We start from the raw sequence: 16,386 nt of genomic DNA, 5'->3' as shown, positions 1-16,386 counted from the left end.
TATTATGCAGGTGTACCTAATAAAGTGGACGATCAGTGTAATTGCTCAATATAAATAATACTCATTTTTGTTTTCCCAATGTTTTTGTCACATCAGACTGATTCAATATAATTTAAAAATTCAATTCAAAGACTGATTCAATATGAAAATTAATCAAATAATTTAACTCCCTGTTATATTTTAATAAGCTTCTGGCCTCCAACTTTCTTACAAAATTCCTCATTTTGAATCTACATTCACACATGAGGAATTCACTATAGGAAAGTGGAGGCCAGAAACTTATAAACTCTAACAGGGAGTTAAATGATTTTGTAATAACTGAGAGCAAATTGGAGGAGAAATTGCTGAAGTTAAACATAAGGAAGGAAACTCTGGTGGATGAGATCTATCCAGTTTTATTAAAGGAAGCAACAAAGGAAGCATGCCCTTAGCCATGATTATGAGGGCATTCTTGGGCTCAGGGAGGTCCCCACAGACTGGAGATGTGCAAATATATCCCCAATTCACAAAGGGGGATCAAAGGTGACAGTAATTACAAACCTGTTAGTTTAACTTCTGTTCAGGAAAATAATGGAGTCATTGATTAAAGAAGCACTGCAGGATCACCTACACAAGACTGTAGTTATAGTTCAGACAGAGCATGAGTTTGTTAAGGGGAAGTCTTACAGAACAATTTGATTGGATACTGTGATGTGGTCACAAAGGAACTGAATAAAAAAAATAATTTTGATCTCATAAACAGTACTTATAAGGAAGTAAGTACCATATAATTATAATCTTATACATATAAGGAAGTAAGCAAACCCTTAGCCGTAATTATGAGAGTATCCTAGGACTCGGGGGAGGTCCCCACGAACTGGAGATGTGCAAATGTATTCCCAATTCACAAAGGGGAATCAAAGGGTGACATGAATAATTACAGACCAGTTAGTTTACTTTCTGTTCCTGGGAAAATAATGGAGTCACTAGTTAAAGATGCATTGCAGGATCATCTAGAGAAGGATTTCAGGCAAGCCTTTGATACTGTTGCATATGGAAGACTGCTGTACAAATTGGAGAGGGATGGCACTAAGATCAAGTTGCTACAATGTATAAAGGGATTGTTGAGTGGGAGATGGCAGAGAGTGATAATAAACTGACACTGCTCAACTTGGACTAATATTATTGGTCAAGTGCTCCAAAGTTCAGTGCTGGGCCCATTGTTGTTTTGTGTATTTATCAATGATATCGATGAAGGTATATCAGGCATGATGTCCAAGTTTGCAGATGATACAAAGGTTGGCAGGGTTGTGAATGACAGTAAAGACAGTATGCTACTTCAACAGGATCCAGAAAAGGTAGGCAGATGAGCTGAGAAGTGGCAACTGCAGTTTAACATTGACAAATGCAAAGTATGTACTGTATATGGGTAGCGGAAACCCAAAAGAAATGTAAAAATTGTGTGGAACTACACTCAGGGAGGTGGAGAATGAAAAAGACCTGGGGGTAATTGTACAGTCAGATTTCAAGTTCTGTGAGCAGTGCAGACGGGCTGCCGGAGCAAGTCATGAAGCTTTGTCAATGATATATAGGAACTTTGCTAGCAGAGATAAAGTGATTATCCCTTTGTATAAGGCAATGGTCAGGCCACACCTTGGGTACTGCATACAGATCTGGACGCTTCATTTTAGGAAGGATGTAGAGTTGCTAGAATGAATACGAGGAAGGGCAACAAGATTGGTGAGAGGAACAAAGGAGTGCTCTAACCAAGAGAGGCTTAAGTTCTGCAAACTGCAGTGTCTGTAGAAAAGGCACCTGCGAGGTGATCTGATTGATGTGTATAAGGCCTTGAATGGGTTGAGTAGGCTCAATTCTGATGGGATTCCTCCTCTTGTTCAGATTACAAACCTGAGGGGGCATAAATTCAAATTGAGGAAAGACAGTTATAGAATAGATATGTGAAAATTTGCCTTTAGTCAGTGGGTAGTTGATTACTGAAACAAACTTCCATCTGTTGTTGTGGAAGTTGATAGCTTAAATAAATTCAAGGAAGAACTAGACAAACGTTTAGAAGGAATAGATGTGTGAAATGTTTTTTTTTTTTTTTTTTTTGGCTGATGCTGTATAAGCCTGCTTCCTTGCATCACATGCCCCTACTATTACTACTTGGATTTTTTTTTATTATTATTATTATTAGCCATATGGTGCAAGGAAGCTTGAGGCTTATGCTGCACCAGCCAAAAAAAAAAAAAAATTCCCCGACTTACCCTGAGAGAGAGAGAGAGAGAGAGAGAGAGAGAGAGAGAGTGTGTGTGTGTCAGAAGTAGAAAGGAATCACCAAGAAAGAGAAGAATGATGATATCCAGCTCAGGACCCTGGGTTTGCCAAGCCCATACTCACCAGATGCAAGCCCCTGGGGTTGATTTTAGAAAAGCTTTTAATACTGTTGCACATGGAATATTACTGTACAAGTTGGAGCAGTATGGCATTAAGGGCAAGTTGCTACAATGGATAAAAGGATGGTTGAGTGGGAAAAGACAGAGTAGTAATCGATGGAAATGGCTTTTCGTGGACTAATGTTATTAGTGGAGTTGCACAGGGATCCATGTTGGGACTATTATTGTTTTCTGTATTTATCAATGATATTGATGAAGGTATATCATGCTTAATGTCCAAGTTTGCAGATATTACGAATTGGTAGGGTTGTTAATAACAGTAAGGATGGTATGTACTGCAACAGAATCTATAAAAGTTGAGCAGATGGGCTGAGAGGTGGCAACTGAAGTTTAACATTGACAAATGCAAAGTACTGATTATGGATAGCAGTAACCCCAGAGTAACATACCAACTGTGCAGTACTACATTCAGGGTAGTGGAGAATGAAAAAGACATGGGGATAATTGTGCAGTAAGATATGAAGTTTTCTGAGCAGTGCAGACAGGCTGCACAAGTAGCTCATGGGGTCTTGTTAATGATATATAGGAATTTTGCAATCAGGATAAGGAGGTGATTTTTCCCTTGTATAAGGCAATGGTCAGGCCGCACCTTGAGTACTGCATTTAGGTCTGGAGGCTTCATTTTAGAAAAGATGTTGAGTTACTAGAATGAGTACTGAGAAGGGCAACGAGATTAGTGAGTGGAACAAAGGGTTGCTGTTGAAAAATAGGCTTAAGTTCTGCAAATTGCAGCATCTGAAGACTAGGCACCTGCAAGGTGATTTAACTGAGGTGTATAAAGCCTTGAATGGTTTGAGCAAGCTCAATGCTGATGGGATTTTTCCTCTTGCTCATATTCCGCACCTGAGGGTAGATAAATTCAAATTGAGGAAAGATTTGCCTTTAGCCAGTGAGTGGTTGATTGCTGGAACAAACTTCCATCTGTCATTGTGGAAGTTGACAGCTTAAATAAATTCAAGGCTGAACTAGACAAACTTTTGAAGTCGATAGATGGGTGAAATGGCAAGGGTTTTTTTTTTTTTTTTTTTGGCTGATGCTATATAAGCTTGCTTTCTTGCATCATATGCCTCTACTAATGCTAATGCCAATGCTAATATTATATTACCCATCCATGTCAGTTAGGTGTATTGCCTTAGAATCTATGTCCTTCTTAATAAAGTGCATAACTGCCCTCCCCATCTTGTCTACACACATACTAACTGCATTCAAGTTCTGCATCCCTATTTTTTTTTTTTTATCTCAAGGCTCGCCTGGAACCCCAAGTCCCAAAGAGCCACCAAGTGCAGAGTTTCAAAGAATAGTGGTGCACTGGATCCACCTCCTTAATACACACGGGGTACATTCAAAAAGTTTATTGAGTGAACAGTTGTGCTTACTGACCTAATCACCTTCAAAGTACCTTCCTTCTATGCACGCACACATTCTTGTTCCATCGATCTTCCTAACTTTTGAAATATTCTATAATATTGTGTATTTTAGCACACATAGGATCACTTTGGCATTTTCTTTGATATCATACACTGCAAAGCTCCATTTTCAGTTTAGGGAATGGCCGAAAGTCGGATAGTGCAAGGTGAGCAGAGCAGGTTGCTGCACAACTGTGATTTTTTTCGCAGCCAAGAACTGCTGAACTGCCATATGACTGTGTGCATTGTCATGTTTCAGGATTCAGCCATCCTTCCATTTTTGAGGTCATCTTTGCCTCACATTCTCAAGAAATGTGTCAAATCATCAATAGAAAATAGCAGTAATACTTCTCCCCTCAATTCAAATATTCATTGTGCACTATGTCCTCATTGTTTAAAAAAATTATCGGCATGACTCTGACATGGAATTTTGTTGCATGAGACTCCTTGAGACATTTTTGTGTGCCATTCGGATGACTCTGCCTTGGTCTCGGGGTCATAGGCAAACACCCAAATCTCATCCCCAATGACCAAATTTTTTTCTTAGGAATCTCAGATCTTGCACAGATTTTTCAAACATATCATACAATGGCTTTCCTGCAGTCTCTTTGATCATCCAACAGCATGGAACAAACTTTGCACACACAATGCATCCTTAAATCTTGCTTCAGAATTGTGTATCCTGAAACTAGAGAAAGTCCAACCCTTAGTGAACAATCTCAACAAACAGTCAGTTGCATATTATTTTGCACAAATTCTTTCACTTTTGTGATATTTTTGTTGTTTCATGATATTGAAGGGCATCCACTGTGAGGTTCATCTTCCAGTGTTTCCTGTCCATTTTTAAATGAAACCACTTATAAACTGCTGTTTTCTTCAAAGGATCATCTCCACAAACTTTCTATAATGCTACAAGTTCTTAAAACTTGGGAAAAGTGCAGCATCTCTGTGTACTTTTCCCAAGTTTAAAGAAAAACTTGGTGTTAGCATGCTGTTCAAACTGCGATATATCGCAATTAATCAACTGTGATGCACGAGTGAAGTGGTCAAGCTAGTTCCCACTTGGCATGCATGCACACCAAGGTCAGTGCCCCACGAAACCATACAGCCATAGTGCAAACCATTTAAATAACCGGTGTGATTCCAGAAATTTTTTGAATCTAGTACTACTTTTTTTTGTCATGAAGACTACAGCAGCTTTGTAATACTCACCACACCTTGCTTTCTTTCCAGGCTGGTGCATATCCCAATAGAAGCACTAAAAAATAAATTTTGCATCTGCTTATGGCTGACATTAGTCTTATAGTCTGTCCCCCACCCAAAAAAAACAAGTAAATTTCCAGCACACCTAACACTGCCGCAATAACATCAGTAAAAATTCTTGCCCCTCTTCTATTTGTGTATCTCATCCCTGTTAAAATGGTTCCTTCTGTTAGCACACACACACACTGGCCATTCTGAGAAAAATTCTACCCCAGGAAAATTGCACAATCTCTCCAACACACCTTTCTGTCCATAATATACAGATTGACAAGGATCATCTCCACAAACTTTCTATAATGCTACAAGTTCTTAAAACTTGGGAAAAGTGCAGCATCTCTGTGTACTTTTCCCAAGTTTAAAGAAAAACTTGGTGTTAGCATGCTGTTCAAACTGCGATATATCGCAATTAATCAACTGTGATGCACGAGTGAAGTGGTCAAGCTAGTTCCCACTTGGCATGCATGCACACCAAGGTCAGTGCCCCACGAAACCATACAGCCATAGTGCAAACCATTTAAATAACCGGTGTGATTCCAGAAATTTTTTGAATCTAGTACTACTTTTTTTGTCATGAAGACTACAGCAGCTTTGTAATACTCACCACACCTTGCTTTCTTTCCAGGCTGGTGCATATCCCAATAGAAGCACTAAAAAATAAATTTTGCATCTGCTTATGGCTGACATTAATCTTATAGTCTGTCCCCCACCCAAAAAAAACAAGTAAATTTCCAGCACACCTAACACTGCCGCAATAACATCAGTAAAAATTCTTGCCCCTCTTCTATTTGTGTATCTCATCCCTGTTAAAATGGTTCCTTCTGTTAGCACACACACACTGGCCATTCTGAGAAAAATTCTACCCCAGGAAAATTGCACAATCTCTCCAACACACCTTTCTGTCCATAATATACAGATTGACAAGGCTCTCATCTAATTTCTTTTTGTAACAGACTAAAGAAAGTATACAAAGAAGGAAACTGCTGATATAAGCAATGTCAAAAGGTAGCAGAAACATTACAAAGACTATGTAGTTGATATTACAGAAACATTATAAAGACTATGCAGTTTACAAACATTTAGAACAAATGGATGGGTAAAATGGGAAGAGTTTTAACATTGACAAATGCAAAGTACTGCATATGAGTAGAAGTAACCCCAGATAAATGTACCAACTGTGCTCTACTATAGAGTATGGTAGAGAATGAAAAAGACCTGGGGATAATTATGCAGATATGAAGTTTTCTCACTGAGGCTGCCAGAGCAGGCCGTGGTGTCTTGTCAAAGACATACAGGAATTTTGCTAGTAGGGATAAGGAGGTGATTATCCCTTTGTATAAGGCAATGGTCAGATCACACCTTGAGTACTGCATACAGGTCAGGAAGCCTCATTTTAGGAAGAATGTAGAGTTGCTAGAATGAGTACAGAGAAGGGCAACAAGGGGGATCTGCTTACCAAGAAAGGCTTAAATTCTGCAAACTGCAGCGTCTAGAGACTAGGCATGTGCAAGATAATCTGATTGAGGTATATAAGGCCTTGAATGGTTTGAGCAGGCTCAATGCTGATGGGATTCTTCCTCTTGCTCAGATTACAAACCTGAGGGATCATAAATTCAAATTGAGGAAAGACATTTGTAGAATAGATGCACAGAAATTTGCCTTTAGCCAGGTAGTTGATTACTGAAACAAACTTCCATCTGTCGTTGTGGAAGTTGATAGACAATTTAAATAAATTCAAGGAAGAACTGCACAAACCTTTAGAGCAAATGGATGTGTGAAATGGGACTTTTTTTTTTTTTTGGCTGATGCTGTATAAGCTTGCTTTCTTGCATCATATGCCTCTGCTAATGCTAACTCATTCAAGACATGTCTATATCATCTAATGATTAAACTCAGTTATTCAAAGTTGCTCAGGTGCCAAAAGACACTGAATTAAATGAAGAAATTTGAAAAAAGGTTTGCCAAGACCTTAATGATTTCAATAATTCTTTGGAAAACTTATTTTTAAAGGTGTAATAACAGACAGACAAACAAACAAACAGACAGATATGGTACTACTCCATGAAAAGGAGATGTTACCTCTCCAGGGAAGAGGCAGAATTCAAAGTTAACTAAAATCATGGCTTGTATTTACTTTTTGTTTACAGAGATTACAAGAAAATTATTGTCCAATCTTAACTAAACAAAACAGAGCTACAGAGGAGAAGTTTCTACTAAGAATCCCAATGACATTGCATCATGATAATGAAAGCTGTACTCTACACAGCATGCAATCAAAAAATTTGACTTCAAATGGACAAATATGCTTTTTCCTCCCTATAGCCAGACCTGGCCCAACCTGATTTATTTTTATTTGATAAAAAAGCCATTTTCATAGCAAACAATTTTAATTTGATATGGAGATAAAATGTGTAGCAAAAAAGATTGGCTTCAAAAACTAAATTTTATAATGAAGTTTATGAGCTAGAAAAAAACACTATCAGTTTTTTAATGGTATAGCTGATATTTCTGATTAATACACACTAACAAGATTTTAACTTGGTAGTGTGTATTCATAATTCACTAAAGTTTTGTTTCATGTTTCAATCTGTTGTATATTTTTTTATCAACCAAAGGGCATTATTTTTTGAACTTTTCAATTATACAATACGTCTGCAAAAATAAACTATACAAATGATTTTGGGCAATAAATATATAGTTGAGGGGTTTAGTAGTAACATAGAAAAGAGACCTTTATAAACATTGCAGGTGCAACCTCTGTTATTTATTTTCTCTTATTATCAATTACTACCTTTGTTATCCCTCTCCAACTTCTTAATTAATTCTAGGTAATATTTTATTACCTAGTCTATATAGAAATGCCTTACACTATATAAAAAACAAACAAAATTTTAAATTTCTTCCTCTGCTTACCAGGAAGAAATCATCATTACTGCTGCTTAGTAGCAGCAAATAAAACATACATCAAGGTATGAAACTAAAATATACTTATGTAATCTACTGAATCTTAAAGCAACAAGGTAAAGTTTTTGAAAAAAGATAATTTCCTGTTAGCTTACAAATATCAAAAAATAATCCATAAAACTATTATTTATAAATCTTGTACAGTGTGTTTAAAAGAACCTGGGCCAAAAAATGTTTTATTCACAGAAAAAATCTCACCAATACATAATACCCTTGATATTCAAGTTTAAATTAGAAGAAACACAATAGCAAATCAAAAACATGAGGGCAAGAAAAGTGCAAGCGAGATTTTGACATTTAAATTTAAATATTTTATATATATTTATTATTATTATTTTATTTATTTGTTTGTTTTTATACTTTTTTTATTCTTTTTTAACTAGTGTAGTCAAAGCTAGTGGCTTCTTGCGCTATATGATTAATATTAAATTGTGTTACCATGGGTATAAATTCAGGGATTGGTACTAATGCTTCTACTGAACAATAGGGGATGTTAGCTGTCCTGTACGGGAGCACAGGATACAGCGTTCGCGGTGTATTATGTGTGGGTGGGGGATAGCTAGCGCAATGCAGTTATTCGGTTCCTTACAACAGAGGGCATCTCCTCAGTAGAAAATCACCTATGTACGGAAAAGGTGTGTGTACTGTATGTCACACCCACAGAGTAGTAACATAAAAGTAGCATCATATCTTACTTCTCTGTGGTCACACCCACGGGTATATTAATGGACAAATCGTTATCGTGAAGGAAGAACGATGGTGTTGGCACTTTGAACCTTACGTCTTTGTGATAATGACTGTTACCACTGCTTCTCCCTACTACAACGGAAGAAAATTTACGATATTTGGATGATACGCAACAGCTACCAAGACTTTATGAGTAGGGTATAAGAACTCTACTCTACTATAAAAACTCTTGGAGCGAATGGATAGATAAAAGGGAAGGTTTTTTTTTTGGTTCATGCTACATAAGCTTGCTTGCATCATATTTCACTACTAATGCTGACTCGGGTATACAAATAACGAAATTGTAGCGATTTTAGTTTATTTACTTTTGAAAAAGTATACCAACTGGTATAAAAACAAATCTCATTTTCATCTGATGCGTCATACAGGTAAATTTTCTATTTTACTTTGAGTATGTGAAACATGAGGAGGTAGGTGTCCGTGGTACTCATTAATAGGTATTTGCCTAATTTACCGGTTCGTAAACCTCGTTGTGCCCTATTGTACCAAGCCTCATAGTTCTTGTCACTTCGTCAAAGCTTTCCCCTCGAGGCTAACCTGGTACAAACATTATCAATGCATTATCTGTAACGACTGATGCACTACTAACTTGCACTTCACTCAGACGGACATCAGAAGTACTACCACGAAATCAAAACAAACTGTGCCACCTGCATTTTCAGAAACACCGCGTTTAGTAGAAACAATGTTTATTATTATTAGCTATATGGTGCAAGGAAGCCTGAGGCTTATGTTGCACCAGCCAAAAAATCCCGAGTTACCCTAAGAGAGAGAGAGAATCAAAAGAGAATGATATCCAGCTCAGGACCCTGGGGGTGCCAAGCCCATACTCACCAGATGTGAGCCCCCGGGGTTTAATATTTTCAAAATTATTACTAAACAATTGAAGTATTGAAACTCGGTAACTAAACTGCTCGACAAAATAACAGAACAAAAGTTTTTCGTGAATATCTTATTGCGAACAGTGTCGCCGAAGACGAATATCTGATATGCTAGTCATCCTGACATGCAAATTCGAAGTATCCAATGCAAATCGATATGCATCACATGCCACAACTACTACTACTATATCACCTTACTGAGCTCAGGACCCTAGGTGTGCCAAGCCCATACTCACCAGATATGAGCCCCTGGGGTTAAGCCTAGACATTATGATTCATGCCATAAAAACATGGGTTGCGACCACATCACTTATTCGCTGTTTTTTTTTTTTTTTTGTTTTTTGGCTTACTCAGTAGGACAGTCATTTCTCCTGTACAGGCAGTTCTCGCTTTACGAGTTCCCGGGTTTACGAGGTTTTTTTTTTTTTTTTTTTTTCCCCGAGTATCAACAAAATCGAAAATATCAACATTAATTCCAAAAAATGAATGTTAAACATTCATAACTACCGCATTCCATACCACGTGCGTAGCCAATGCATTACAGTGTACCCCGCTCTACGATGTTAATCAGTTCCAGAGACACCATCGTATCGTTAAAATATCGTAATGTGAACCCAATAACACATTGTTTTTTGGTAATTCGTTTCAAGATCTCTGAAGTTGAAATTTTCGCTGTATAACTAAGCTTTATCTTTCTAAAATGTCATTTTTAAGGTCACGAGCGCGAATTTAAGGCCATTTAAAAGATGGTGAGCTCGGTTTGTAAATTTTATTAGTTACCAATTCAAATCATTAAAATGCACTACACTTCCATCGTTATCATATGTTCCGTTATAAGAATCAATTTTGAACGCCTTTGTGATATTTTTCTAAGCACATGTGCTTAAAAAAATATCACAAAGTGTGCTACTGCAACAGGATCTAAATAATTTGGGCAGATGGGCTAATAAGTGGCAACTGAAGTTAACATTGACAAATGCAAAGTACTGCATATGGGTAGAAGTAACCCCAGAGAAACGTACCAATTCTGTGGTACTACACTTAAGGTGGTAGAAAATGAAAAAGCCCTGGGAGTAATTGTGCAGTCAGATATGAAGTTTTCTGAGCAATGCAGACAGGCTGCCAGGGCTGGTCATGGGCTTTTGTCAATGATATATAGGAATTTTGCTAGCAGGGAAAAGGAGGTGATTATCCATCTGTATACGGCAAAAATGGTCAGGCCACGCCTTGAGTACTGCGTACAGGTCTGGAGGCCTCATTTTAGGAAGGATGTAGATTTGCTTGAGCGTGTACAGAGAAGGGCAACAAGATTGGTGAGGGGAATGAAGGGATCCTCTTACCAAGAGAGGCTTAAGTTCTCCAAATTGCAGTGGCTGGAGACTAGGCACCTGCGCGGTGATCTGATTGAGGTGTATAAGGCCTTGAATGGGTTGAGCACGCTGAATTCTGATGGGATCCTTCCACTTGTTCAGATTACGAACCTAAGGGGGCATAAATTCAAATTAGGAAAAGACAGATGTAGAATAGATGTGCGGAAATTTGCCTTTAGCCAGCGGGTGGTTAATTGCTGGAACAAACTTCCATCTGTCGTTGTGGAAGGTGATAGGTTAAATAAATTTAAGGAGGAACTGGACAGACATTTGGAGGGAATGGTGTGATTTTTTTTTGGCTGATGCTGCTTAAGCTCATATACTTGCTTTCTTGCATCACATGCTACTACTACTACATTTCTGGAGGTCACAACAATAAAACAAAAACAATTTGCACTTTCCGGTTTATTGGGCTTTTCTGTTACTGTAAGCATTTATAAACGGGTAGTAAAGTCGATATTATTGCATTTGCGAAAATACCGATACCTGAAATTGTGTGTTTTTTTACATTATTATGGTGAAATGTGTTTCCCCTTTACTGAAATCTTCAAACGTATAAAAAACATAAATAAATTTTCAGAATCTTCTCTTCATTCCTTTTTTTTTAAGTTTTGTAAACTGTCTACTCCACGACAATCATATTAGTTGCAATTTGTGTGTAGCATTAAAAAATGATTATGCATGCAATCCTGAAATTTATAATTGAAAGAGAAGATTATCTTAGAAACAAACGCATCTTGAAACATTTCTGAAGAAGACAACTCCTTGTGCAACAAACCAACGAGTGCCCAGCCAATAATCAGTGATCAACGAGTGTGCATTTAGACGATGATGATGAAGAAAAAATATTCTTTAAAAATTGTAAGTCGTAAATATTTTCCCTATTATTATAATTTGCTTGATTTTACAAGCTACGTTTTCATTTCTTTGGATAAATTAATCATTGTTTAAACATTGACTAATTTCATTGTTGAGAACGTAACCCCTATTTTTAACCTTATGTCTATGGGAAATAAATTCATGCTTTACGGGTTTTCGCTTTAAGAGCGCGCACTAGGAATGAATTAACTCGTAAAGTCGAGAACTAACTGTACTCAGCACGGCAAGTCGTTGTCATTTAGTTAATTCTTTGAGATTTTATTATTATTATCAGCCATATGGTGCAAGGAAGCCTGGGGATTATGCTGCACTAACCAAAAAAAATTCTGATTTACCATGAGTGAGAGTGAGTGAGCCAGAAGTAGAAGGAAATCATCAAGAAAGAGAAGAATAGTGATATCGAGCTCAGGACCATGAGCGTGCCAAGCGATTGACCAACCTATTGGTTGGTTGGTCACTCGAACACTAGTAAGACTTTTGTGGCTTTATTGGATGATTGTTTTCTGCAGCAGCATATTCGGGTAATACTCTTGATCTGGTTATCAGCAGTGATCATTCGTGTATTAAGAATTTGCAGATAAAGAAACCATTAGGTGGCAGTGATCACAGTGTACTGATGTGAGATTTACTTAAAGATATAATTACCAAAAAGGAAGGAGTTGTTTCTTCCGTAAAGGTGACTACAGTGGTCTCAGACAGTTTTTAAATTCTGTACGGTGGGACCAACTGATGATGTTAGCAACAGCAAATCCTAAGTGGGAATTTTCTGCTGGTAACATAATTAGTTATTAAAACGTAACGTTATTATTATTATTATTATTATTATTATTATTATTATTATTATTATTATGAGCTATATGGGGCAAGGAAGCCTGAGGCTTATGCTGCACCAGCCGAAAAAAAAAAAAAAAAAAAAAAAATTTCCCAAGTTACCCTGAGTAAGAGAGAGAGAGAGACAGACAGAAGTAGAAGAGAATCACCAAGAAAGAGAAGAATGATGACATCCAGCTCAGGACCCTGGGTATACCAAAGCCCATACTCACCAGATGTGAGCCCCTGGGGTTAAATTATAATAATAACAGTCACGACGGCATATATTTCAACAGGAATGGGTAATTTCAATGAATTTAAGGAAGGATTATACAAATTATTAGAGGGTATGTGCAGTTGATGTTGTTTTTGTTTTTTTTAACTATTGCTCTACAATATTAATACTATAACGTCCACTACATCACTAGTATATGTTATCTTCTACAAGTCTTTCGCTTTTCCTATGGTTTTTCACTATTTTTGATTGCCATCAGTTTGCCTGTATATTGGAAAACCGGAGCTGCTAAGAGGAAAAACATGTAACTCGCACGAAGGAACACAGAGAGCCCAAAAGTGGGTGAATGAAATGTTTACATTAAAAATAAATAATTTAAAGACTTCAGTGAATATCTACTTTACCGTCATTTGCTGGTGCAGGAAAGAGCATTCCCAAATTCGATTTTCTCTACACAGAACTGCCGATTTTCTCTTCTGTGTAAAAATAATTATGAATCTGCTAAACATCATGAAAACAGTTCTTGAATATAGGTATGTTTGTGATATTGTCATTGAATTTTGTATCTGTAAAGTTAAACTAGATAGAGTACAATTCGAAAAGCCTCAATCATCGAGTTTATTTTATAAACTAGTATTTAAGAATTAATATTTAAATAGAAAATTCGGTAATAAAACCTTTTGTGCAAATGGGCTAAATTTCATTGTAACTCAGGATATTATAAGCAGAATGCCAATTGCTTAACTAGTAGTGTAATGGGAATATGGTTTTATGTGGGTGTTTTTCAACTCTAGATATGAGTGATCCAATCCTCGTTTACTTTTTTAACTAATCCTTGGTTCTTTTGACAGAAAAACTCGACGAAGTAGGGGCCCGAACATGTTCTTTGCCCCCTGGCCGAAAAAGGGTAGTACGGTGTTCAAACAGTAAACCGAATCGTAAGTTCTCTCTTTGGCCTATGGGTTCCAGTTCTCTACGACTTTACGAAATAGCTAGATGACAGTATTAAGTAAGAATTTGTGGAATTTACATATCACCCTTCTGATCGCACTAGTTTCTTTTCAGTGGTTTATTCATTTATTATTCCTTTTTTGTTTATTTATTTAATTTTTTTATTGTATCTAAACATAGTCTTCGCTGGTAACACAATGGTATTGTTACTGTGTTCCCACACCGGGTGGAAAAGGCCTGAGTTCGAATCCTGTCGATGACGCGAGAAACTTTTTCTAGGGTTTTTTTTTTTTTTTTTTTTTTGTCATTCATTGGCCGAGTTAGTCGATCTCAGGGGATGATAGCAATATTTTTCTCCCTGGAGATACCTGAATGTAACCCCAACTCACAAAAGGTGATCAAAAGGAGACATTAGAAATTACAGACCTGTTAGCTGTACAGAGAAATACAGTGGGCTAGTAAATCAGCAAGTCTTATAATGGGGGATTTTAACTTCACAGATATTGACTGGAATTTGTGGCTTGGTCACTCGCACATTAGTAAGACTTTTGTAGATTTATTGGACGATTGTTTTCTGCAGCAGCATGTTCGAGAGGCAAACAGAAAGATTAATACTCTTGATCTGGTTATCAGCGGTGGTCATTCATGTATTAAGAATTTACAGATAAAGGAACTACAGGCGGTAGTAATCACAGTGTATTGATGTGGGCCTTACTTAAAGATATGATTATGATCAAGGGTAAAAGAAGGGGTTTTTGCTTCCGTAAAGGTGAGTACACTGGTCTCAGACAGTTTTTAAATTCTGTACAGTGGGATCAACTGATAATGTTATAAACAGCAAATTCTAAGTGGGAAGCATTCAAGGAATTAATCATGGAAGCTACTAAAAGTTTCATACCTATTAAGAAATATTGTTCAAGGTTTAGGCCTAAATGGTTATCAAATGAACTAATGAGACTCGTGACAGAAGAAAAATGCATGGGATGCATATAAATTATCAGGCGACAGAGAAGCCTATGGCAGATATAAGCTAGTCTCCTATTTCAAAAAAGAATTTTTTTTTTTTTTTTTTGGCACTCCCTGGGAAGCTTAGGCTAACCCCAGGGTCGGCCGGCCAGAGTTCTCTTCCCACTTACCTGGTCCGGCTCCCAGTGCCAGTGACGTTAACTAGCAGTCTGTGGTGTTCCACAGACCCTAGGCTAAGCGGCCAGATGAACAACATAACCCGCACTAAGAAACATGAACATACACTAACATAACATATGCTATCTGGCCTTGACAGTACTGTCTTACTTCACGAGAGATTCAAATGCGCAGTTGTGCGAAAGCACAGGTGCCGCTTGTCAAAAACACACCATGTCACTAATTTTTTGTAGAAATGGAATCCTTTATACCACACTCCACTTTAAAATCTCGTCCTTTATCTAAACCTTGGTTTTCCAATAAATTTTGTAAGGCTGTTCAAGAGAAGAATGTTGCATATCGTAATTGGCTTGTTTCCAATTCTTCAGTTTCATTTTCTGCCTACACCAAAGCCCGCAAGAATTGTAAAGCAGTCATTAATCAGTTCGAACTAGATTTTGAACAGGCTAAGAGTAGAAAATTTGTTTCTTGCTCTAATGGTAGCCGAGTATTCTGGTCTCTTGCCAAAGCTATTGGCTGCAACTTTTGCCCATGTCTGCTCCCACCTCTGTCCAAACCAGATGGTTCTGTTGTCACTTCAGCCAAGGATAAAGCTGACCTACTAGCATCCCATTTTTCTTCCAACTCATGTATTAATGATCTTGGTAAAACACCTCCCACAATTCCTAACATGCTCCATTCAATGCCTCCTGTGATCTTCCGTCAAAAGGATGTCAGAAGAATTTTTGACGAATCTTGATGCTAAGAAATCTCCAGTTCTGATGGTACTTCTCCACTTGTTTCCTGTGCTCCTGAACTTATTCCTGTTTTTGCCGTTTTTTTCAATTTCTTATTCCAAAGGTGTTTTTCCTTCTGCTTGGAAATTTGCTCACATCCAGTCAGTTCCTAAAAAGGGTGACAAGTGCCTTCCATCCAATTATCATCCCATTGCAATTACTTCTGCTCTTTCTAATGTAATGGAGAGATCAATTAAGCGTCAACTCTTAAACTACCCAGAAACCTTCCGTCTGATATACGATCGCCAGTATGGATTCCGTCAGTGTCGATACAATGGTGATATTCTGGCTTATGTTACCCATTTATGGACAAATTCAATGGAAAAGTTCGGTGAAACACAAGCAGTTGCTCTTGACCCCCTGAAGGACTTTCGATCGTGTTTGGCATAAAGGTCTTCTAAAGAGACTTCCATCTTATGGTTTGCCAACTGTTTTTGGTAATTGATTCTCCAGTTTTCTCTCTGATCGCTCATCTGATCACTCGTTAGAAGACAGAGAGCCATCACAGTAGATGGCTCTCTGTCTTCTA

This window comes from Mastigoproctus giganteus, chromosome 6 (genome assembly GCF_048544385.1).
Source record: "Mastigoproctus giganteus isolate SK-2022 chromosome 6, ASM4854438v1, whole genome shotgun sequence".
Classification (NCBI taxonomy): Eukaryota; Metazoa; Arthropoda; class Arachnida; order Uropygi; family Thelyphonidae; genus Mastigoproctus; species Mastigoproctus giganteus.
The sequence above is the reverse complement of the archived record's forward strand: the minus strand, read 5'-3'. Positions refer to the sequence as shown.